Below are 24,226 nucleotides of genomic sequence, written 5' to 3' on the forward strand. Positions count from 1 at the left end.
CAAAACATATCTTGGATATTAGTATACCTTGGTCTGTGATCCAAGCACTTTGGGAGGTGCTTGGAGGCTGAGGCTGGAGGATTGTTTGAGCCCAGGTGTTTGAGGCCAGCCTGGACAATACAGGGATACCTCATCTCTACTTAAAAAAAATTATTTTAAATTAACTGGATGTGGCAGTATGTGCCTTAGTCCTAGCTACTCAGGGGGCTGAGAAGGGAGGATCACTTGAACCCAGGAGTTCCAGGTTACAGTGAGTTATGGTTGCACCACTGCACTCCAGCCTGTATGACAGAGTGAGGCCCTGTCTCAAAAACAAAACAAACCAACCCTCACATCTTAAAGTATGGTTTCTATAATACCCAATTTAAAAAATTTAAAAAGTACCCTGGCAACTTCTAATGGTACTTTTCTAAAGATCAAACTTCTTTACATTGCATGCTACTAGACAGAAGGTCATCAATCCTAAGATGTTTGAAATGCTTAAGGATGACATTTTATTTTGAGTAGTATTTGCATAGCATCTTACATTTGTAGATTGTTGACCAGCCAGTCATGTTACTGCATACCCCATGATGAGCCTTCCATTATGTGGTTGTGGTTTGTTTTCCCATTCAACTTAGATATAGTGAAGGCTTGACAGAAGGAGTAGCTATTTTAAAGGCACACAGAACATTGTATTGCTACTCTCAGGCTTAAGAGATTTTAGGATGCTATTTATCCAACTGAATTGCATTAGAGAAACTTTCAAAATTTGGCCTCAGAGAGGGATTCCAGATTTTAGCATCCTAACAGGACGAAATAGAGTTTAATCATTAGAGAACTGAAATGGTTTGTGGCAAACTGGTATAATCAAGATGGATTATAATCAAGATGGATTATCGTCCTGCAGGCAGAACACTTAGACCCACAGGAGGCAAGAAGGATCAGATTGTGGTCAGGACATGGATTTGTAGAAAGGCTTAAATCAATTAAATTCATCTACAGGTCCCAACGTAGATATTACTGCCTCAGGGATGCCTTTTCTGCCTCCCACTCACATCCCTTGGGATTTTCTTCTTGACAAATACCTTATTCTTCCTTGATTATATCTTATCACATTTTTGTATCTGCCTGGTTAAATGTTTATTTTCCTTGCTTGGCATTGCACTTTGTAAGGGCAAAGACTATAACTGTATTACTTATTCTTTTTTTTTTTAAATTGCACTTTAGGTTCTGGGGTGTGTGCACAGATCATGCAGGATTGTTGCATAGGTATACACATGGCAATACAATATCCCCCATCACCTACATCTGGCATTTCTCCCCATATTATCCCTCCCAGACCTACCCACCCCACTGCTGACCCTCCCTTGGCTCCCCTGCAACAGACCTGCATGTATGATGCTCCCCTCCCTGTCACCGGGTATTCTCATTGTTCAACACCTACCTATGAGTGGGAACATGTGGTGATTGATTTTTTGTTCTTGTGTCAGTTTGCTGAGAATGATGATTTCCAGAGTCACACATGTCCCTACAAAAGACATGAACTCATTGTTTTTTTTTTTTATGGCTGCATAGTATTCCATGATGTATATGTGCCACATTTTCCTTATCCAGTCTATCATCAATGGGCATTTGGGTTAGTTCCAGGTCTTTGCTATTGTAAACAGTGCTGCTGTGAACATACCTGTGCCTGTGTCTTTATAATAGAATGATTTAGAATGCTTTGGGTATATACCCAGTAGTGGGATTGCTGGGTCAAATGGAATTTCTATTTCTAGGTCATTGAGGAAGCGCCACACTATCTTCCACAATGGTTGAACTAATTTATACTCCCACCAACAGTGTAAAAGTGATCCTATTTCTCCACATCCTCTCCAGCATCTGTTGTCTCCAGAGTTTTTAATGATCGCCATTCTAACTGGTATGAGATGGTATCTCAATGTGGTTTTGATTTGCATTTCTCTAATGACCAGTGATGGTGAGCATTTCTTCATATGCTTGTTGGCCTCATGTATGTTTTCTTTTGAAGAGTGTCTGTTCATGTCCTTTTCCCACTTTTAGACAGGTTTGTTTGTTTTTTTCTTGTAAATCTTTTAGTTCTTTGTAGATTCTGGATATCAGCCCTTTGTCTGATGGGTAGATTGCAAAAATGTTTTCCCATTCTTTTGGCTGCCAATTTACTCTAATGACTGTTTCTATTTCTACACAGCTCTGGAGTTTAATTAGGTCCCATTTGTCTATTTTGGCTTTTGTTGCCAATGCTTTTGGTGTTTTAGTCATGAAGTCCTTTCCTATGCCTATGTCCTGAATGGCTTTGCCTAGGTTTTCTTCTAGGGTTTTTATGGTGCCAGGTCTTATGTTTAAGTCTTTAATCCATCTGGAGTTAATTTTAGTGTAAGGTGTCAGGAAGGGGTCCAGTTTCTGCTTTCTGAACACTGCTAGTCAGTTTTCTCAATACCATTTATTAAACAGGGAATCCTTTCCCCATTGCTTGTTTTTGTGAAGTATGTCAAAGATCAGATGGTTGTAGATGTGTGGCATTACATCTGAGGCCTCTGTTCTGTTCCATTGGTCTATATCTCTGTTTTGGTACCAGTACCATGCTGTTTTGATTACTGTAGCTTTGTAGTATAGTTTGAAATCAGGGAGCGTGATGCCTCCAGCTTTGTTCTTTTTACTTAGGATTGTCTTGGCTATGTGGCATCTTTTTGGTTCCATATAAAGTTTAAGGTGTTTTTTTTCCAGTTCTGTGAAGAAGTTCATTGGTAGCTTGATGGAGATAGTGTTGAGTCTATAAATTACTTTGAACAGTATGGCCATTTTCATGATATTGATCCTTCCTAACCATAAGTATAGAATGTTTCTCCATTTGTTTGTGTCCTCTTATTTCCTAGAGCAGTGGTTTGCAGTTCTCCTTGAAGAGGTCCTTTACATCCTTTGTTAGTTGTATTCCTAGGTATTTTATTCTCTTTGTAGCAGTTGTGAATAGGAGTTTGCTCATGATTTGGCTTTCTGTTAGTCTGTTATTGGTGTATAGAAATGCTTCTGATTTCTGCACATTGATTTTGTATCTTGAGGCTTTGCTGAAGTTGCTTATTAGTTTAAGGAGATTTTGGGCTAAGATGATAGGGTCTTCTAAATATACAATCAATGTATATACAATCATGTTGTCTGCATATAGAGACAATTTGGCTTCCTCTTTTCCTAATTGAATACAGTTTTTTTTTCTTGCCTGATTGGTCTGGCTAGAACTTCCAGTACTATATTGAATAGGAGTGGTGACAGAGGGCATCTTTGTCTAGTGCCAGATTTCAAATGCTTCCAGTTTTTGCCTATGAAGTATGATACTGGCTGTAGGTTTATCATAAATAGCTTTTATTCTTTTGAGATACGTTTTATCAATACCTCATTTATTGAGAGTTTTTAGCATAAAGGGCTGTTGAATTTTGTCAAAGGCCTTGTCTGCATCTATTGAGATAATCATGTGGTTTTTGTCTTTGGTTCTGTTTATGTGGTGGATTATGTTTATAGACTTGTGTATGTTGAACCAGCCTTGCATCCCCTTGATGAAGCCTACTTGATTGTGATGGATAAGCTTTTTGATATGCTGTTGCAATCACTTTGCCAGTGTTTTATTGAAGATTTTTGCATCAATGTTCATCATGGATATTGGCCTGAAGTTTTCTTTTTTTGTTGAGTCTCTGCCAGGTTTTGGTATCAGAATGATGTTGGTTTCATAAAGTGATTTGGGAAGGATTCCCTCTTTTTGTATTGTTTGGAATAGTTTCAGAAGGAATGGTACCAGCTCCTCTTTGTACATCTGGTAGAATTCAGCTGTGAACCCGTCTGGACCTGGACTTTGTTTGGTTGGTAGGCTATTAATTGCTGCCTCAACTTCAGCCCTTGTTACTGGTCTGTTCATGGTTTCAACTTCTTGCTGGTTTAGGGTTGGGAGGGTGCAAGTGTCCAGGAATTTATCCATTTCTTCCAGGTTTACTGGTTTATGTGTATAGAGTTGTTTGTAGTAATCTCTGATTGTAGTTTGTATTTCTGTAGAGTCAGTGGTGATATCCACTTTATCATTTTTTATTGCATCTATTTGATTCTTCTCCCTTTTCTTTTTTATTAATCTGGTTTGCAGTCTATTTTGTTGATCTTTTCAAAAACCAGCTCCTGGATTTATTGATTTTTTGAAGGGTGTTTTGTGTCTCTATCTCCTTCAGTTCTGCTCTGATCTTGGTTATTTCTTGTCTTCTGCTAGGTTTTGAGGTTTTTTGATCTTGCTCCTCTAGCTCTTTCAATTTCGATGATAGGGTGTTGATTTTAGATCTTTCCTTGCTTCTCATGTGGGCATTTATTACTATATATTTTCCTCTAGAGATTGCTTTAAATGTGTTCCACGGATTCTGGCACGTTGTGTCTTCGTTATCGTTGGTTTCGAAGAACATCTTTATTTCTGCCTTCATTTTATTGTTTATCCAGTCAACATTCAGGAGCCAGTTGTTCATTTTCCATGAAGTTGACTGGTTCTGAGTTAATTTTTGAATTCTGAGTTCTAGTTTGATTGCACTGTGGTCTGAGAGACTGTTTGTTATGACTTCTGTTCTTTTGCATTTGCTGAGGAGTGATTTACTTCCAATTATGTGGTTAGTTTTAGAGTAGGTGCCATGTGGTGCTGAGAAGAATGTATATTCTGTGCATTTGGGGTGGAGATTTCTGTTGATGTCTATTAGGTCTGCTTGCTCCAAGTCTGAGTTCAAGTCCTAGATATCCTTCTTAATTTTGTGTCTCGTTGATCTTTCTAACATTGACAGTTGAGTGTTAAAGTTTCCCACTATTATTGTGTGGGAGTCTAAGTCTTTTTACAGGTCATTAACAACTTGCTTTATGTACCTGTGTGCTCCTGTATTGGGTGCATATATATTTAGGATAGTTAGTTCTTCCTGATGAATTGATCCATTTACCATTATGCAATGCCCTTCTTTGTCTCTTTTGATCTTTGTTGGTTTAAAGTCCATTTTATCAGAGACTAGGATTGCAACTCCTGCTTTGTTTTTGCTCACTATTTGCTTGTTAGATTTTCCTCCATCCCTTTATTTTTAGCCTATGTGTGTCTTTGCATGTGAGATAGGTTTCCTGAATACAGCACACCATTGAGTTTTGACTTTTATCCAATTTGCCAGTCTGTGTCTTTTGATTGGGGCATTTAGTCCATTTACATTTAAGATTAATATTGTTATGTGTGAATTTGATCCTGCCATTTTGATGCTAGCTGGTTGTTTTGCCCCTTAGTTGACATATTTTTTCATTGTATCAATGGTCTTTACCATTTGGTACTTTTTTGGAGTGGCTGCTACTGGTTCTTCCTTTCTGTATTTAGTGCTTCTTTCAGGAGCTCTTGTAAGGCAGGCCTCGTGGTGACAAAATCTCTTAGCAATTGCTTGTTCATAAAGGATTTTCTTTCTCCGTCACTTAGGAAGCTTAGTTTGGCTGGATATGAAATTCTAGGTTGAAAGGTCTTTTCTTTAAGGATGTTGAATATTGGTCCCCACTCTCTCCTGGATTGTAGGGTTTCTGGGGAGAGATCTGCTGTGAGTCTGATGGGCTTCCCTTTGTGGATGTCCTGACCTTTCTCTCTGGCTGCCCGTAGCATTTTTTCCTTTATTTCAACCCTGGTGAATCTGACAATTATGTGCCTTAGGGTTGCTCTTCTTGAGGAATATCTTTGCAGTGTTCTCTGTATTTCCTGGACTTGAATGTTGGCTTGCCTTGCTAGATGGGGGAAGTTCTCCTGGATAGTATCCTGAAGAGTGTTTTCTAGCTTGGATTCATTATCTCCATCACATTTAGGTACACCTATCGAAGGTAGATTAGGTCTTTTCTCATATTCCCATATTTCTTGGATGCTTTGTTGATTTATTTTCACTCTTTCTTTCGCTATTCTTACCTTCTCATTTTATTTCATTGAGTTGATCTTCAATCTCTGATATCCTTTCTTTTGCTTGGTCAATTCAGCTATTGAAACTTGTGTATGCTTTGTGAAGTTCTCGTGCTGTGTTTTTCAGCTCCATCAAGTCATTTATATTCTTCTCTAAATGGTTTATTCTAGTTAGCATCTGATCTAACCTTTTTTCTAGGTTCTTAGTTTTTGCATTGGGTTAGCACATGTTCTTTTAGCTCTGAGAAGTTTGTTATTACCCACCTTCTGAAGCTTGTTTCTGTCAGTTCCTCAGATTCATTCTTCATCTATCTTTGTTCCCTTGCTGGTGATGAGTTGTGCTCCTTTGGAGGAGGAGAGGCATTCTGGTTTTTGGTGTTTTCATCCTTTTTGTGCTGGTTTCTTCCCATCTCAGTGGTTTTATCTACCTGTGGTCTTTGTAGTAGGTGACTTTTGGATGGGGTCTCTGAGTGGGTATCCTTTTGGTTGATTTGAAGGTATTTCTTCTGCTTCTTAGTTTTCCTTCTAACAGTCAGGCCCCTCTGCTGCAGGGCTGCTGGAGGTCTACTCTAGACCCTGCTTGCCTGGGTATCACCCACAGGGGCTGCAGAATAGCAAGAGTTGCCGCCAGTTTCTTCTTCTGTTATCCTCATCCCAGAAGGCTACCCACCAGATGTAGGCCTGAGCTCTCCTTTATGAGGTGTCTCTTTGGGTATACGGGGGTCAGAAAATTGCTTGAGGAGAGAGTCTGTCCCTTATAGGAGCTGTGCTGGGAGCTCTGCTATTCTATGTAGAGCTGCTGGGCAGGTACCTTTACATCTGCTGCAGCTGAACTCATAACTGCCTCTTTTCCCAGGTACTTTGTCCCAGGAAGGTCAGCTTTATTTATAAGGTCCTATTGTGCTGCTGCCTTCTTTCATATATGTCCTGCCCTGCACGTAGTAGTCTAGTCACAGTCTGCCAGCAGAGGCGTTGCTGAGCTGCTGCAGGCTCTGCCCAACTGCTATGTGAACTGCCTCGGTATTGGTGTACTGCCTGGGTATTGGGAGACACCCTTCCCTACACTGAGATAGATGGTTCTGGGAATGGCTGCACTTCCTGCAAAACTCTCAGCCAGAGTGTTTCAGGTTGCTTGTTTTGTAGGAGTGGTATCTGCCGAGCCAGATCTCCTGGCTCCCTGTCTTAGCCCCCTCACTTTTAGTTGAGTGGGTGGCTCTGTCTCCCAGGCATTCCGGGAGCCAGTTGAAATGACCACCCATATTTGCGTGAGTTTCTGTGCGCTGACCCAGTGCTGGCTGAAACTGCAGCACTGAAAACTTGTGGTGCTTTTAGGCTGGGAGTCTCCTGGTCTGTGGGCAGTGAAAACTGGTTTGGAAATGTGGTGAGCACTCACCCTCTGCACTGTTCTTGCTGGGAACTGCATTCCAGAGGTGTTTCTATTCGGCCATCTTGTATCTCCTCCCTATTTATTATTCTTATCCCCAGCCCTTAGCACAGTGCCTGGTGCAATAAATATTTTTGAACAGTGGCTAGAGGGAGAAGCAAAAAGAGGTTAAGTAGAAGGAAATGTTCTTAGTGAGCTCAGTAAGCAAGTTGCTCCTACCTCGTCTCAGGCTTCCAGAGCTGATGGTTTAGGTGGCCCTGCAGGACCTATACATCTTAAAATGTTTGGAATGATTATATCAGGTTCTAACCCCTTGTAGGGGAAACACTTTATTAAATTTTCTCTAGAGGCCTTATTCCCTGGGATTTCTTTGTCTCTGTATCAACACAGAGAAGCCCTATCCTCTGTGGAGAGGTCTTTAAACAAAGGCCTGGACTTCACATCACTGATACCTTAGGGAGCACAGTCAAGGGACTAGAAGGCTCTTGTGAGAGGCTGGATATTCATCATCTGTAGAAAACAGATTATCTTATTTGCATGCATTTCAAAGTCTGTGGCTATCATTTGTTCTGCAAACATGTTGAACACCAATTTTATGTCAGGTGTTATGTCAAAGAAGTGGCTATTTAAAGATGAATAAAATACAGCACTTACCTTGGAAAAGCTCAGAGAAAGACAAGTAACTATGATAGAAAAGTTTTAATATTTCTTGTCTTATTTTCATTTCTTATTTCACACCATTCACTTTATTTTATTTATTTATTTATTTTTTTGAGACGGAGTTTCACTGTTGTTACCCAGACTGGAGTACAATGGCACGATCTCGGCTCACCGCAACCTCCACCTTCTGGGTTCAAGCAATTCTCCTGCCTCAGCCTCCTGAGTCGCTGGGACTACAGGCATGCACCACCATGCCCAGCTAATTTTTGTATTTTTAGTAGAGATGGGGTTTCACCTTGTTGACCAGGATGGCCTCGATCTCTTGACCTCGTGATCCACCTGCCTTGGCCTCCCAAAGTGCTGGGATTATAGGCGTGAGCCACTGCACCCAGCCATCACTTTATATTTTGATAAGAGAAAATGAAATTAGTCTGTGTCTTAGCTTGAGTTGCTGTAACAAAATGCCATAATCTGGATGGTTTAAGAAACAAACACTTATTTCTCAGAGTTAAAGAGCTACCTAGTTCTTTGGCCTCTTCTTAGAGGGGCGCTATTCCCATTCTTGTAAATTCCACTCATGACCTAATTACTCCCAAAGGCCCCACCTCCAAATACCATCAAACTGGGATCAGGGTTTCAACATATGGATTTGGGAATCGGGGAGGTGATCAGAAGTATTCAGTCTATTGCATTGTTTGTTTTACTCAATCTTTGTAAGTTAATGAAGTGAGACAAGAAATGAGAACTTTAGGATAAGAGTCCCAGCACTCTCAGTTGGCATGTGTCTCCCTGGAACCTCAGGGATGCCTCCTCCTGCTCCTTCTTAGTCATCCAGTTCTGTCCATGGACCTTTCACTGGATAGAAGGGCTAGGATACAGTGGATAATAGGACTTGGTGGTGGGGTTCACATTCATTCGTTCAATCAGTTACCAGGCACTGAACAGAGGACCAGGGATAAAGAAGTGAAAAAGATAAACAGTCCTTTCCGTCATGCAGCTTGCATCCTGTAGGAAGTTCTGTACACATTTGCAGTTGATAGAGAAACTGAAAAGCAACAGATAGTACCAATAGGAACTAACCCCATGTGAAATGGTCACAGAAGCACAATGTGGGTCAGTTAGGTATGCAGAAGCTGTCCCATGTCACACCTGGACAACAAGAATTAGGGAGAATACGTTCTGATTCCTTGTTTAAAAACTTTGGATGACACTTAAGCTATTTCTTCAAAAGATTGTTTACAAGTAAATATACTACTATGTTATTCATTTTGAGGAATCTTACTGAGTTCAAATAAGCAAATCTATTTATTTCTCCTTCCATTCCTTTCTCTCCATTGGCTTGTCTCATGATCTCCTTATCCATCCATGCATTTGGGGGCATGCTGTGGACATGTGTACACTGAATTGAGTTGGAATAAATTCAGATTTTCTCTGCTACTCAGGAGCCAGGTTTTTTTTTTGTTTTTGTTTTTTTAAATCAGAAGATCATTTAGGCATTCACAGACAGTAAGAATTCACACTGATGTTCAAACATGAGTTCCCACTGATGAACACACTGGTGTTCAAACTCCTGAAAAGATGTGTGAATTGTATGACCTGCACCGACCAGTAGTAAGTCCAGTTCTCTATGTGAATAAATGAAAGAGGTGAAAGCTGCTGATCATAGAATGTTTTTAGAAAAACCTGGTATGGATTTTCTGTTTCAAGAATTATACTTTTTTTTGGCATATAAATAAAATTTTATCTGTAATTTTCATCTTCTCTATTAGGGAATTATCTCTTCTTCTTAGTGCATACAGTATCAGAAAAATAAACATAAAATATTGTTTAATTTTCTCCTTTCTTGCATTTTTCCTGTAGAAAATATTTATTCAGTAAAATTTATGGAACATGTCCTCAAATCAGATTAGTTCTATGTCATATTTATTTACTTATTTATTGACATATTTATTTTTATCTGAACCAATGTTCATAGCTAGAAACACCAAACCTTTTATTTTAATATTTCTTTCCTTGACTTGTACAATTATGAGTGTTTATTCATCTATTATATATTATACACTTTCACATAAATGAATACATGAAATAACATAGTTTTCAATAAGTATGGAATTTTAAATATTGAATTGTGTAACTCTTGTGACTAGTTAGACAACACCAGTATAACAATATGTTGCAAAGATGGAGGCTACATAATAAGAAAATTTTAAATATTTGGATTTATTTCTTTTGCTCTTTTCCCTTTTGGAAAGAAAAACAAATACTCCTGTGACTTTAGGTAAACTTTTAAATATAAATCCAAATAAATTAGTTGAAGAAAAGGTATAATTCACCATATTATAATGGAAATTAGTTGTTTTATAGATTCATTTGGACTATTTTGTCAAACTAAAATTTCTAGGGCTTCGATAGAGACTGATCAACTTAACTTAAATGGTTTAACTCAGTCCAAATATGTCTTAAGAAAAATCATTTATTCAGCTGTCATTAAGCACTTATATGAAGTATTAGACAGGTGATAGAGACACAAATACAGCTATAAGCTAACATGCAGGATAATCAAGACATGGTCTTTGCCATCAAAGGTTAGGTAAGCTACAGCAAGTGAAGGAAAAGGGAATACAGACAAGTATGAGTTGTAATATAAGACACACAAATAAGTGTCATAACACCAATGAACAAATTACCATGACAACTTTGTTGACCATTCCTGGAGAAGGCTGGATTAGGAAGTCTGCCAGGCAGAGAATGGAGGAGTAGAGAATTTTAAGCAAAATGTATGTACGGAAGGATTTACCAAGGAGCACATATGGGCAGAAATGAGGTATTGGACGTGGCAGGACACCCTGAGTGAATGAAGTAGAATGGTAGCTGAGGCTGGAGAGGTAGTTTGGGGATATATTTATATAAAGACACTTCTCCTAAGTTAAAGAATTAAAACGTATACCGCAGAGTGTGGGAAACATGGGAAAGCTTTTATACAAGAGGACATTATCAGATTTTTAACAAGAGAATTTTCCTGCATGGTGTAGAGGAGGGAGATTTGGAGAGTAGCCTGGAGACACGGACAGTAGTGCAGGTGAGAGGTGCAGGTGAGAGATGCCCAGAGAGATGTGAAGCCGCTAGATGTGTGGATTGAGAATAGCAAATATGGACATTCCAATGAATTCACATCACGAGATTATTAAAAAGATCCTAAGAAATTTGGTTTAAAAACATTTTATCTTTTGGAGGCCAAGACAGGCAGATCACAAGGTCAAGAGATCTAACCATCCTGGCCAACATGGTGAAACCCCATCTCTACTAAAAAATACAAAAATTAGCTGGGTGTGGTGGTGCGCACCTGTAGTCCCAGCTTGCAGTGAGCCAAGATTGTGCCACTGCACTCCAGCCTGGTGCCTGGTGACAGAGCGAGACTCTGTCTCAAAAAAAAAAAAACAATTATTATCTCTAGGGTAAGTCTTAGGATTTATATGCCTATGATACTTTCTGACTCAAATTCTGAAGTAGTTTGAGTCAGAGCTTGGTTTAGTTTTGTCTGGTTCCAGATTAAACTTTTGGCACAGCGTTGAAAGAGCACCTCTGCAAAGAAACTTTAATATGATATATAGTAGCTCCTGAGAGTCATATGTGTCAATGGGAACTAGAACTGCATTGGTATATCTTGAGTTTAGAAAAGGTTATGTTACAAATAATAATATAAATTTGTGAATCTTTTATGACTGAGTGTTCTAGAGCTTGTTTATATGTATGTTTCTGTGTAAAATGCATACAATAAAATTAGTTGGAATAATATAATCTTTTCCTATTTGTAAGTCAAAGAATCATAACTTATGGCAAAACTGTAAAGCAAGAAAAATACGTTGTATTTACACAGTGTACTAGCCAATACTCCCACTCTTTTGCTGGTAGTTGCTTTTGATCTCCATATTTATTTGGTAATATTTCTTCAGTCTGTGATGGTGAGCATGCTCTAATAAATTCACTTAAACTTATCAGAATTTTAATGCCAGAATAGAAAGCAAGAATGTAGGGTTTCAGTGGAGGATGAGTTCAGAGAGATACACTAAAATTTCGTATAAACTTGAAAACAATCCTAGCCAAGGAATTACCACAGCTCCACTTAATTTTTCATGAAGATGCAAAAGCTTGTTCAGAACAAACAATGAGCCATTATGAGACAGTTGGATTCTCAAGTCTTAGTTCATCATTTTTAGGATCCTCATAAATGGTGGCAACCTAAAAAACCAACTAGTTTCAGTTATTCATGCCCTTTGTACCCAAAGTGACTGCATTATGGAAGTAAGAAAATATATGAATGGAGGTCAAGATAAACAGTTTTGACAAAATTTTTCTCTAGTTCCATGAAATCATTAATTGACCCATGTCTCCTCATCTATCTGAAACTATAGATGAGTGTTTTGTGTCCCTCTAGATTGTCTTCTGTTGTTTGTCCCCATAGCATTGGTACCTCTCCATTTTTTCCTTTTACTTGTTCAATGGTAGCCTTTTCTTCTAGACTTTAAGAGACTCATTCATCTTGTCAGTGGGGAATATCTAGAGCTTAACCCAGTGTTCAGCACCATGCTAATGTACATTAAGTAACTCAAAAGCAAGGGAGAGAGAAGTAGGGAAGGAAAGTGGAAGAAGGGAAGCTGGTTTTAGAAGAATAGGGAACTGGGTGAAATCTTATCACTTCAATTACAGTTACAAATGTAATTATACTAAGGTTGTTCCTAAAATGAGAGAAATGTTACAGTGATACATTTTAAGAATAATGCCTGCCACAATAAGTATTTATTTTTCCTGGATGTTCTCAAGCTCATTTTTCATTTATTCAAGAGGCTATAGAGAAAAAAGGTTTATTTCTTCATTTTGTGTTACACACGTGGAATGAGAGACCAAAATACAGAGGAGTTATAGGGCATAACTCAGAAAGAGCTTGGCTTTACTCTTGATGTGTCTCTTGCCTCACTTTGCAGCCATATATTGCCTAGGATTTGCACACATGTTATTCTGAATGGGACTCTTGAGAGAGAAAGACGAGTTTTGTAAAATGTCCTTCTGGTTCAACTTCAAGCATTATTTAAACCCACTTAAGATGTTACATAAATTCCTGTAGGATTTTTGTTTAATACCCTCACGAACGTTTGTCTAACAGGGCAACGTTCTCATTTTCATTCCATTTTGTAAGATTCAAGAAAAACAAATTTGTGAAACAATTACTAACAAAGACCTCATTGATCATGCTCATTTTCTAGAAATTTGATTAAAATTAACTTCCCAACTTCAAAAGCACATTATTTACACGAATCTTTCCCACCACCTGTAAGTACTTTCCTCTTGCAGATTTCCCAATCACTACCTGGAATGAAAGAAACTCTCGTAGAAATATCAAATTCAGTAGAAATGTCTGTTCCTCGGCAATTACAAAAAGGAATTTCACACTTCTTGAAAAACCCATTAGTCACAATCTCTAATTTGTATATTAGATTCATACTCAATGAATGCATTATTTGGCATTACTTTCCAGAGAGAAACACAATAGCAAAGTACAACATTTAGAACCTTCCTAAGGCTTGTGTGTTCACAGTGCCAGGAAATCTTTTCATTTTAAATATGCGTCGTTGTTAGCTATGACTTTACACAGATCAGTGGAGTGCAAATCCCATTTCTCAAATATTTTGATGTTTAGGCCCGAGGAGGAAATAGCACCTGTTCCAACTCCAAATACAGTAGAGTCACAGCACCACCAGAAGATGGCTTGTTTTAGTCAGGGAGGCAAAAGTAACAGGGAAAATTAGAATTCTGTGTTCCAGATTTGTTGGAAAACTGATTCAGTTGAGTTCTCAGCCAAAATAAAAGCAGGAAGATGACACTTATTTGTTTGAGGACATAAAAGAAGGAAATGTGACAGAATAATAGATTGGCAGAAAGAAGCGGAGTCCCAGCTGTATTTACAGGAAAAGCTTTAAGGATGTTTAAGCATAAGTAAGGATGGAAGGAAGGAGATTGAGACAATTGATCTACTAGACATGTCAAATGAAATACCTTTGTTGTTCAGTAGGAAATATGGAATATGCCATGGAATACCTTTAGCTTATCTTATAAGTTACAACTAAAAAGACACTTTCACCCGCTCATAGACAACTCACACTGATTTGAAATTCAGGCACCACAGTATATGTATGACTTTTAAGTAGAAACTTTGAACTAATTTTATTCTTAGTGCAAGTTACTTTAAAAAGGAAAAATGGAAATCTCAACTAAAAAAGTCATTGTTTTTTCAAAGCAAGAGCTCAAAAAATTCGAATTTTTAAAGTTGTAATTCCAGATGTTTTTGATGCTGAAGATGTTTCAGCTCAATAAACATTTATATTGAACATTATAAACATTATATTGTTTGTGTACAAGCCCTATTCTAGTTAGAAACTGTATTTAATGCAATTTTAAAATTATACTTAATTTACTTAAAATTCTTAATATTATGGAGATAGCACACGCTTAATGTGAACTATAATTTTTCTCACTAGTGTACACCATCATCATGACTACTAATTATCTATTATTATTATTGTTTTGAGACAGACTTGTTCTGTCACTCAGGCTGGAGTGCAGTGGCATGATCATGGCTCACTGCAGCCTCAACCTCCCAGGCTTAAGTGATCCTCCTGATCAAGTAGCTGGGATTACAGGTGTGCCACACCATACACAGCAAAATTTTAAAATTTTATGTAGAGACAGGGTCTCAGTATGTTGCCTAGGCTGGTCTCGAACTTGTGGTCTCTGGTGAGCCTCCTGACTTGGCCTCCCAAAGTGCTGGGATTACAGGCATGAGCCATTGTGCTTGGCCCTTCATTATTTTTTAAATGGGCAGTGTTCAAAATTCACTTTAGAGATCTTTGTATATGAATGCACTAATTTTACTTTTTATGCAGTTTCTTTTGTTTTTCTTTTTTTTGGGGCGGAAATTATTAGAGCTGACCCTGATAACTGAGTTTAGGTCTCGACCGTTAGTTAGAAAGTTTTTTCTTAGCCATGCCTGAGGACTTCGTGACCACTGTATATATTCTGCTTGAAAGCTATAAAACTTAAAAAAAATTATCCTTACCTGGCAGGGGAGATACCATGATCACGAAGGTGGTTTTCCCAGGGTGAGGCTTATTCATTGCACTCCGGATGTGCTGACCCCTGCGATTTTCCCAAATGTGGGAAACTTGACTGCATAATTTGTGGTAGTGGGGAACTGCGTTCGAGCTTTCTTCTGTAAAAAAAAAAAAAAATTGCCCATTCCTGATTATTAACTATTAAGCTTACAACCTAAATTTGAGTAAATATATATGCTTGAATTTTTATTTCTGATAACTCAGAGAATACACAGTCTAGTTCTGTGTGCAAAGGATGTTACATGACTATTATCATATTTTTTTTTCTATTTGGAAGTAACAGTTTTTGTTGCAAACATTTGGAAGATGTTTTTGAATTCAGGTTTGGAGTCTAAACCACAGAATGAAGTGGAGCTTAATGGTTTGGGAAACATTTCTGCGAGGCATCCAACCAGGCTTATTAATAAGCAAATTATTGAAAGGCAAGGAAGTGGTGGTGTTTCTAACTAGACGTAATTGTGATTATTTGGATGGACTGGGCTGGAAGTTTCATTTTGCTAATTAATAAAAAGGAAATTGTTGTGGAAATGCTTAAAATATTTAAAAGAACAAAAAGCATCCTCATACAACATAGAAGAACCATTTGAGAAAATGAATTTGCATAATTTTATTTTGTTTTATTCATTTATAAAGCATGTGCCCTAGAGGACTTTTGAACAGATTAACAAATGAGATGAATGATGCTTTTAAGTAAATGATTAAATGACTGTTGCTAACGTAGTCTGAATTACAAACTTGCACTAGTTGGAGTAACCAACACTGTTTACACCAACAATTTCCTCAAATCCAGTCTCTTAACGTTAAAACATTAAAAACAAAACAAATAAACATATTTCTTGATTAGGTCAAACTCCAATCTCCAGTGTGGGAGATGGAGGTGTGAAGGGTAGAGATGTCTCTGCTCTGCATTCTTTTAGGAATCCAGGATTCTTTCATTGTTTCACTATGCTAAATTCTCTTCAGGGCTGTGTCTTCCTCTCCTCTCAAACAGTGAATAGGAAAAGGTAGAAATCATGGAGGATTTGCATAGCCAATTTCTTGCACAAGCCAGGCCTACTTCTGCCTACATTCCATTATGTGCCCAGGAGAAAAAGCAAGCAGAGTTTGGTGGATACATAGTATTCTCTTCCATAAGCATTTCTTAAAAAAAAAAGTCATAATTCATAATTTTTGCTAATTAAAACTGAGCCATACCACTCGTTAATTTATATTACTCAGGTTTTACTACTTGGATTAAGTAATTACTTAGCAGAAGTGTTGAAGCAATTTGCAATTCTAGGATCATCAACACAGACCATATTTACATTGGCTCAATGCTGAAGGGTCAGGAAATCCTTATGAATTATTTATTTTACTTTTATAAATAAAAATGACTCTTTGGTGCATTGCAACAGATCAGAACCAGAAACCAGCAGGAGTTGATGAGCAGAGACACAGGTGGCTTCTCATAATGAATCTGATATGAGGAATTGGGAGTAGTTCAAGAGCTGAGCTGACTTCCAGGTGTTCTTGTTCCCAAAGTCAGACTTCAGTTACCTGCCAAAGAAGTAAAACCTCATTCATCAGAAAACACCTTTAGCCATTTATGCTGTTTAGGCTTCCAAAATCTGCCATGCAGCCTGTGCAGCAGGCGTTCCTGCTGGGGGGAAATGGTTGATCTTCTGTAATTAGTCTGCTTCCGTTTCCCTGTTGCTTCTTTTCTGTGTTGCTAGCCTACCTCTCTTTTGTCCTTAGTTCCTTCATATCCCATCTTGCATATTCTCTAGTATAGGTCAAAAACTCTGGGCAGTTGTTACATGTCTGCAGCAAAGCCCATTTTATCTGGTGGAAACAATTTTGGGCAGATGAGGTGGCAGTGTAAAGCCTGTGCCATCCACTTGGTAACATTGTACACATCTCTAAACTATTCTGGATGTGACCACATAGATTGAAAATCAACACACTAAGTACTTGGGTTGAGTTTCACTTAGTAGGTTAGGATAGCTTTTGTCTCAGCCTGGGATGCCCAGAAAACATGGCCTGAGTCAGAAGCTTAACATCCTAGCACTTTAGAGGGGAGTGCAAACCCAGGGAGGCAGAAGTGAGGGGAAATGGAACAAAGCAGGGGAGGCAAAAGGTAGGTGAACAAATAGAAGGAGGTGAACTTTACCAGGCCGAAGCTTCACAAGAAGCACCCCAAAGACGGCTCAGCCTCACAGCACATCATCAGAGAGGACACAGGAACTAATGCTTGTCAGAACAATGCCTCCAGGGTAGGAAGAGAGAACAACTTATCCACTGGCTTCCTTCTTTTAAAATTAGGTAAATTTCGTATTAGTTAAAATAAATTCACTCCCTGGAGAGGAGGTCATTAACTCTTCTGCATGTTCAGGCAGCTGTGGAGATGCCAGTTTCCCACATGTTCAGTGAGGCCAGTCTCTGTCAGACAGTGCCTCTCAGGCTACATCTGTAGCATGGCACGTACATCAGCTGTTACAGTCCAGTAAACTTTGACTCCTTTCATCTAATTCGTTTCTATTTCTCTAGCTTCCACACTGGTTCACCTCATTTTAAAGTGCTCTCATTGGCTAGACATTCCTCCAGGCAACCCAAACTCAGTGCGTGGAACTTGCATTGTAGTTAGGGAGACCAAGTCAAGTAGGTAAATCAAGATGATTTTAGGGAGGAACAACTGCTCTGTAGGAAACAAAACAAGGTGATGGACAGTAGTTGCAAGTGTTTTGAGAATCCATACAGCCTGGCACTTGGCGGATTTAACCACCTCTTTTCCCTTTTCTGCATTAGCCTAATTAATCAGAAATTAACAGATTAATTTCTGAGCACTCTCCAGTATGATCTCCCTGCTCCAGTCACTTTCATCTATTTGCGCTTCTCTGACTTTGATTTGCTAGTTTTTGGGCCTTTGCATGTCCCAAAAATGCTCTATACCTCTTTCTGGACAATACTTCTCCTCTTCTTCCTTCAAAATATGACTCAAAACCTTTCACAGGAAGCCTTTTCTGACATATTTCCTCTGTTATATTTTCAACTGCCTGTATTTATGTCAGCTGCACCATATTGCACTAATTTGAATTGAATTCTCTATTATCTTAAAAATGTCCTCATGTTCTTTTTTTTCCTCATGTTCTTCTTGTGTTCTTGATTCAACATTACTTTCCAGGCTCCATATGCAGAGCATTGGACATGATGTTGAAATGACTGGCAGAGACCAAACAGGAAAGTTCAGGGTGCTTCAGAATGATTCACTAGATTTTACCTGTTGCCTGAGGTTTGGAGTGAACTGCTTCTTCATACTTACTCTAGTTAGCACACAGTCCCTGGTGAAGTCACTAATTGGTCCTGAACTCTTAGACACTTCCCATCATCTTATTTCTTACCTATAAGAAAGTTTACAAATGGGCTCCAATTTTACAAATTATTAATATAATAACTGGAATGCTTTTTGTTTTTCTGAATTATTTAAGAAAATACAATATAACTTCATGAGTTTAAACATAAAAAAGCAAATACTTTATCATATAAAACCAAGAAGACATTTGGCTTTCACAATTCGGAGTGCAGCAGAAACAGTGCGGTGCTGGATATCAGTGTGAATTCCCTTGTCTCTTTCATAACAATTCAGATTCATCGTCAGGGGTTCAGAAAACTTACGTTTAAACAGTCAATCCTGGTAATTATAGGAACAATATAATGTTACTTGATGTAGATATTTAGGGATAAGAAAGAAAGAATTGATTTCTTAGATGATAAGGCAAATCACTAAGAGGGACTAATTCAGGTTCCTATCAACTAGAACAACCTGGCACTATTGACACTGCAGACCACATAATTCTGTGTTTTAGGTGGCTGACCCATGCACTATAAAATGTTTAGCAGTATCCATTTTGCCTACTAGATGCCGATTCCACCTTCCAGTTGCAGGAATCGATATCTCCAGGGATTGTCAAATATCTCCTGGGTTCAAAGTTTCCCCTGGTTCCAGTTCCCCAACTACAGCATGATGTAGTTGAAATTCATATAAAATAGTTGAGGCCATGCATGTAATCCTAGTATTTTGAGAGGTCAAGGTGGGAGGATTGCTTGAAGCCAGGAGTTTGACATTAAGCTGGACAACATAGTGAGACCCTGTCTCAAAAGATTAGAAAAAGAGTTGAGATACATAAATTATTATAAATATTTCACATATGGATTATATAAGATGTAGAGTCTAATAATCAAATGTATACAAATAAAATGCTGTATTGTAATAAAAGGAAATAAACTACATAATATGTAGGTTGGTAAAGGGATTTTAGGGTATGCTCATTTAAAAACTTTATTTTTGAGTTTAAAAAAAGAGTGAATCCCTCTAAGAATTTTTAGTTCTTTCCTCACTTACAGGTCAGGCTAGCAGGTCAGTGGCCATCCCTTGGGGTCAGTGCATGGGTCACACAGCTCTTCCTGCTGACCTCGGGCTCACTGACTGAGGGACCAACAATAGGCCAGTCTTGTAGTAATTAGTGCAAATATGCTAAACTGTGCAGATGGACGGAGGCTGTTCCCAAGATGTCTTTTAGGTAGTAGTGACTTATTCGTGACAGGTTGAAGAGGGCGAGCTTAGATGTAAAAATATAAAATAAGCAGAAGTCTCCTCTTCTTTTCTTTACCTTCAATTAAAAACTTGCAGTATTATTTATTACTTAGGGTTAAGTATGGCCAATTTTCAAGGCAACTTTACTTTCTATTAATAGTTTGCTTTATTTATAAAAATTTTAAAATTTTGTTTGACTTCATTTTACTAATTCAGACATTAAAAATGAAGAAAAGAGATGTTCTTTTATTCGACGTTACACATATGTTCAACTTTAAGGAGCGATTGTATTTTTTTCTCATATTGTATTTTTTCTCAGTCCTTTATTTACTCATGGATACATCTTGACTCTAAGTTAAGAAGAGCAATGTACATTTCTGTGATATAATATCAATTAGGAAAAGCAGTGTAAATTTTGGCACAGGTGTTTGAACTTTGGTCATAGCTTTATTACACTATTCCTTTCCAAGCATGCTGTCTTTTATGGTTTTTCGACTTACTTATTATAAGAGAAATTGGTTTTGTCACAATTAGGAACTTTCATTATTTTACACTCTGACCTCTTTGAAAGTACATGATTTTAAGTATTTATTTTGTGTTGTTTGTACTGCTGTAATCAGTTTTATTTCCTATTTCACTAGCAATCTTTGTTTAGATTGCCTCTATATTATATGTAGATTGTTCTGTTTGTTTATTATACTGACAAGCTTGCTTACTTTCACACTTTTGACCCTTTCTGCTAGCTCATGAATATTTCTTCCGTTTCTGTGGATTTCACTCTTCTGCCTCCAAAATGCTAGAAATGGTCTAATGTTGATAATACTTTCCAAATTCACTATTTTAGCTGCATAGTTAGAACCCTGTCTTGTGAGTTTAGAATACCTCAAATTGGAGGCTTATCCTTATAGTTTTCTTCATGATTAATGTTCTTCATGGCTCTTTCTTTTTCCTTTTATTCGTTTTGTGTTGTGAACCATGCTTCATACTCTCCAGTTACTCAACTGCTAGCCATTGCAGTTATTTGGAAGAAAGCTTGAGGGAGCTAGTGCTGGGGAGGCAAAGACCTGGCAAAGGATAGTGGGAAGGGGTGGTGCCAGTAAACGTGGGGTGCAGAAGATTCCCTGTCATGTGTGTTCTTGTGCATGTCTCTGGTAGGAAGAGAAGTGACAACTGGCTGTATACATTATCTTTCTATTTCTTTAAAAAAATGGTCACCAGACTCACCACTATTAGCATAGCAAACATTAGGTTAGATCATAACCCAATTACCCACTTGAGTAATATATTCAATTATCTGAGACAGTAGTTTTTAGTTTTAATTAAAGCCTCATGTACTGGAGCATATATGTATGTGTGTGTGTGTGTGTGTGTGTGTGTGTGTGTGTGTGTGTATAAATTATACTTTGAGTTCTGGGGTACATGTGCAGAATGTGCATGTTTGTTACATAGGTATACATGTGCCATGGTGGTTTGCTGCACCCATCAACCCATCATCTACAGTAGATATTGCTAATGCTATCCCTCCCCTCACCCCCCATCCCCGACAGGCCCTGATGTGTGATGTTCCCCTCCCTTTGCCCATGTGTTCTCATTGTTCAGTTTCCATTTATGAGTGAGAACATGCAGTATTTGGTTTTCTGTTCCTGTGTTAGTTTGCTGAGAATGATGGTTTCCAGCTTCAGCCATGTCCCTGCAAAGGACATGAAAAGATTGAAGATCACTTTAATGAAATAAAGCATGAAGACAAGACTGGAGCATATATATAATTTTTTTAGATAGAATCTCTCTCTTGTTTCCCAGGCTAGAGTGCAATGGCATGATCTTGGCTCACTGCAACCTCCACCTCCCAGGTTCAAGCCATTCTCCTGCCTCAGCCTCCTAAGTAGCTGGGATAACAGGCGTGCGCCACCATGCCTGACTAATTTTTGTATTTTTAGTAGAGGCGGGGTTTCACCATATTGGCCAGGCTGGTCTTGAACTTCTGACCTCTAGTGATCCACCCGCCTCGGCCTCCCAAAGTGCTTGGACTACAGGCATGAGCCACTGCACCTGGCTGACTGGAGCGTATTTTTAAAGGTATTCTTACCATTTTCTTTTTTCATCTAGAATGTGTGTTATATTTTATTTTGTTTTGGTTCCTGTTTCTTATCTTCTGTACTTTGATGCATTATAAAAAATTTTTAGCATGTTTAGTAAAAAGAGAATTTTACTTGATATTTAGTAATATTCAAAGTCTGTTTTGATGGATTGCTCCGCTTACTACAGAGTGCCTTTCAGTCATAATAAAATATATACTACATAAATACATAATAAAATACAATATACCCATGAGAATGTTATTGGCAGGCAAAGCCTTTTTTAATCAGGGAAGCTATATTAGGGTGTTATAAGAGACTCTTGTGTTAACATTGAATGCTTAATGGAGAGTGAGGTACCTGGGGACAGGTGATACAAGGAAAGTGTTCAACATATAGCCATTTCTTCCTTTTGAATTTTTGAACCAGGTGACTGTTTTAAAAAAAATAGTGTTAAAACTTTATAACTTAGGGTATTTTCTTTAAAATTCTCAAGTTTGTTCCTTGCAAAACCTTCCATAAATCACTGAGGCATAGTATCATGTACATAGCTCTCTAAATCCACAAATCACATTTAATTCCAGCAACTGTCCATTATCTCTGTCCCCTTTATGGATAGTCTTGAGGGCAGGGCCGAGTCTCAGTATTCTTTTTATCCCTGGAGCCCAGATTTGCTCCTAGAATATTATAGATACTTAGTAGGTTTTAATAAGTGAGTAAACATCTTGTTGTCTTCTATGTTTATTTCCACCTTGCTTTACTACCATTATGCCTTCATATTTAACATGTTCTAGATAAAAGAATATACCATATAGAACACACCTTTTTAATGGTATTTCCTAGAAGGTTTTAGTGGGGGAGAGTTGGAGGCATTATTGGGAAAATATTTAATCTGCTTTTTGTTGTTGTTGTCTCTAAAACGTTGCCATTCATAGGAAGACACACAGATTGGTAAACATTATAACAAAGATATCCCCCCACAACCCTAAAGCATTTTGATAGATTAAAATGCAAAATTTTCTTTTTGTGTTTTTTAAACTGCCATAACTCTCCATAGGCTGGATACTGCAAAGCATTTAAAGTAGAATATATGCATAAAAAACAATCATTTTTACAGGAATATACAGGGAGAAGTGGTCTTATAGGGGCACAATTTGTTTTTCTTCTTTAGTCCAACAGGTGGTTTGTCAACATCCATGTAATTTTATATAGAAGTATTCAGAGGCTTTAGTGCTGGCTCCACATCTAGAGCTGTAGATGGTGGCATGCCAGTTATGCCCGTGCCTTTGATCCTGTGTGTGCTTTAGTGCTGGGAATGGCACAGTGCCCCACACTGTGCTCTGCAGCAGTGGCTGTATGACCACGTGCTAGGTGCCAATAGCCTAGTGTCTCATTTCAGCGACCGCTCCTCCTGGGCAGGCAGCTGTACTTGGAAAAGATGTATTTTTTATATATAGGTGGTTATGTTGTTACCAATAACCTATCCAAATCCTTGCAAGACAGGATTGGTGATTTATAAATAAATATGAAATAAAACAGTGGCAACCTTTAAACTTTGCTTTAGCAAGAGTATTAACATGCTTTTGAATTTATTACTATCTCTCATTAAGAGAATTCATTATCATCTCTCTTTAGGGGAAATGATTACCATATTTCTTTATGTACATACTGAACATATTGTCTTTGAGGTTCCCTTGAGGTGTTATGAAATAGCACAGGCGAACGTATTGGAGAAACCCCAAGGAAGCACCTAAAGTTATTCTGTTGACTAAATTATGGAAGAACTTGCCTCTCTGCACTGTACTGAGGAGGTCACCTACCAAAGAATTTCCTATGCTGAGTTAATTGAACATGGTTAAGAGCTTACTGGAGTATGCACTTTGGATTTTAGTTGTCTTAACTGGTATTTTTCAATGGTCTGTAATCCTGAAGATACGAGATTTTTAAAATCCCAGTAATTTTTGTTGAGTCAAAATTCATTTTGTGAACTTTTATTTCAATTTCTTTATTAATTGAGAATATTCATAACACACAGTTCTTCTCTTCCTTCATTCACTTTGGGAATGCCTTGTGAGTTCTTCAGTTTCAGGAGCTACATGGAAGGCAATTGACTGTCAGTTAAAAATGGGAATGGAGGCGAATGACCTTGCCCTGGGTCTTGTGCACTTGTTTGCTGTGATACTTTTGCTTTTGTCAAGCTTAGGTTGAAAATGAAAGAGGTGCTTCAGATATTATAGATAGAATACACCTGCGAATTCACAGAATGTAGAAAAGTGGCCCTTGAGTTTTTTTGGGTCACAGACCCTTTTGAGAATCTAATGAAAGGTACAGTACCTATACACAGAAAAACGTACATTTGTAAAATCTTGACAGATTAAAAGACTCACTGGAATGCAAGTAAGAACCTTTGATCTACAGTTCACTGAAAACAAAAACTGAATGGAATAGAGT

At 38.0% G+C, this 24,226-nt stretch overlaps 1 protein-coding gene and 1 non-coding gene across 2 annotated transcripts in view; both read left to right on the forward strand.

Annotated features, from left to right (window-relative positions):
- COL25A1 (collagen type XXV alpha 1 chain) overlaps nt 1–24,226 on the forward strand; it is a 518,595-nt gene that overhangs the window by 146,872 nt on the left and 347,497 nt on the right. The window lies entirely within an intron of this gene.
- LOC118152649 (U1 spliceosomal RNA) lies at nt 15,068–15,231 on the forward strand. The gene has a single exon (XR_004741379.2). It is a non-coding gene; the product is annotated as a U1 spliceosomal RNA (small nuclear RNA).

This window comes from Callithrix jacchus, chromosome 3 (assembly GCF_049354715.1).
Source record: "Callithrix jacchus isolate 240 chromosome 3, calJac240_pri, whole genome shotgun sequence".
Taxonomy (NCBI): Eukaryota; Metazoa; Chordata; class Mammalia; order Primates; family Cebidae; genus Callithrix; species Callithrix jacchus.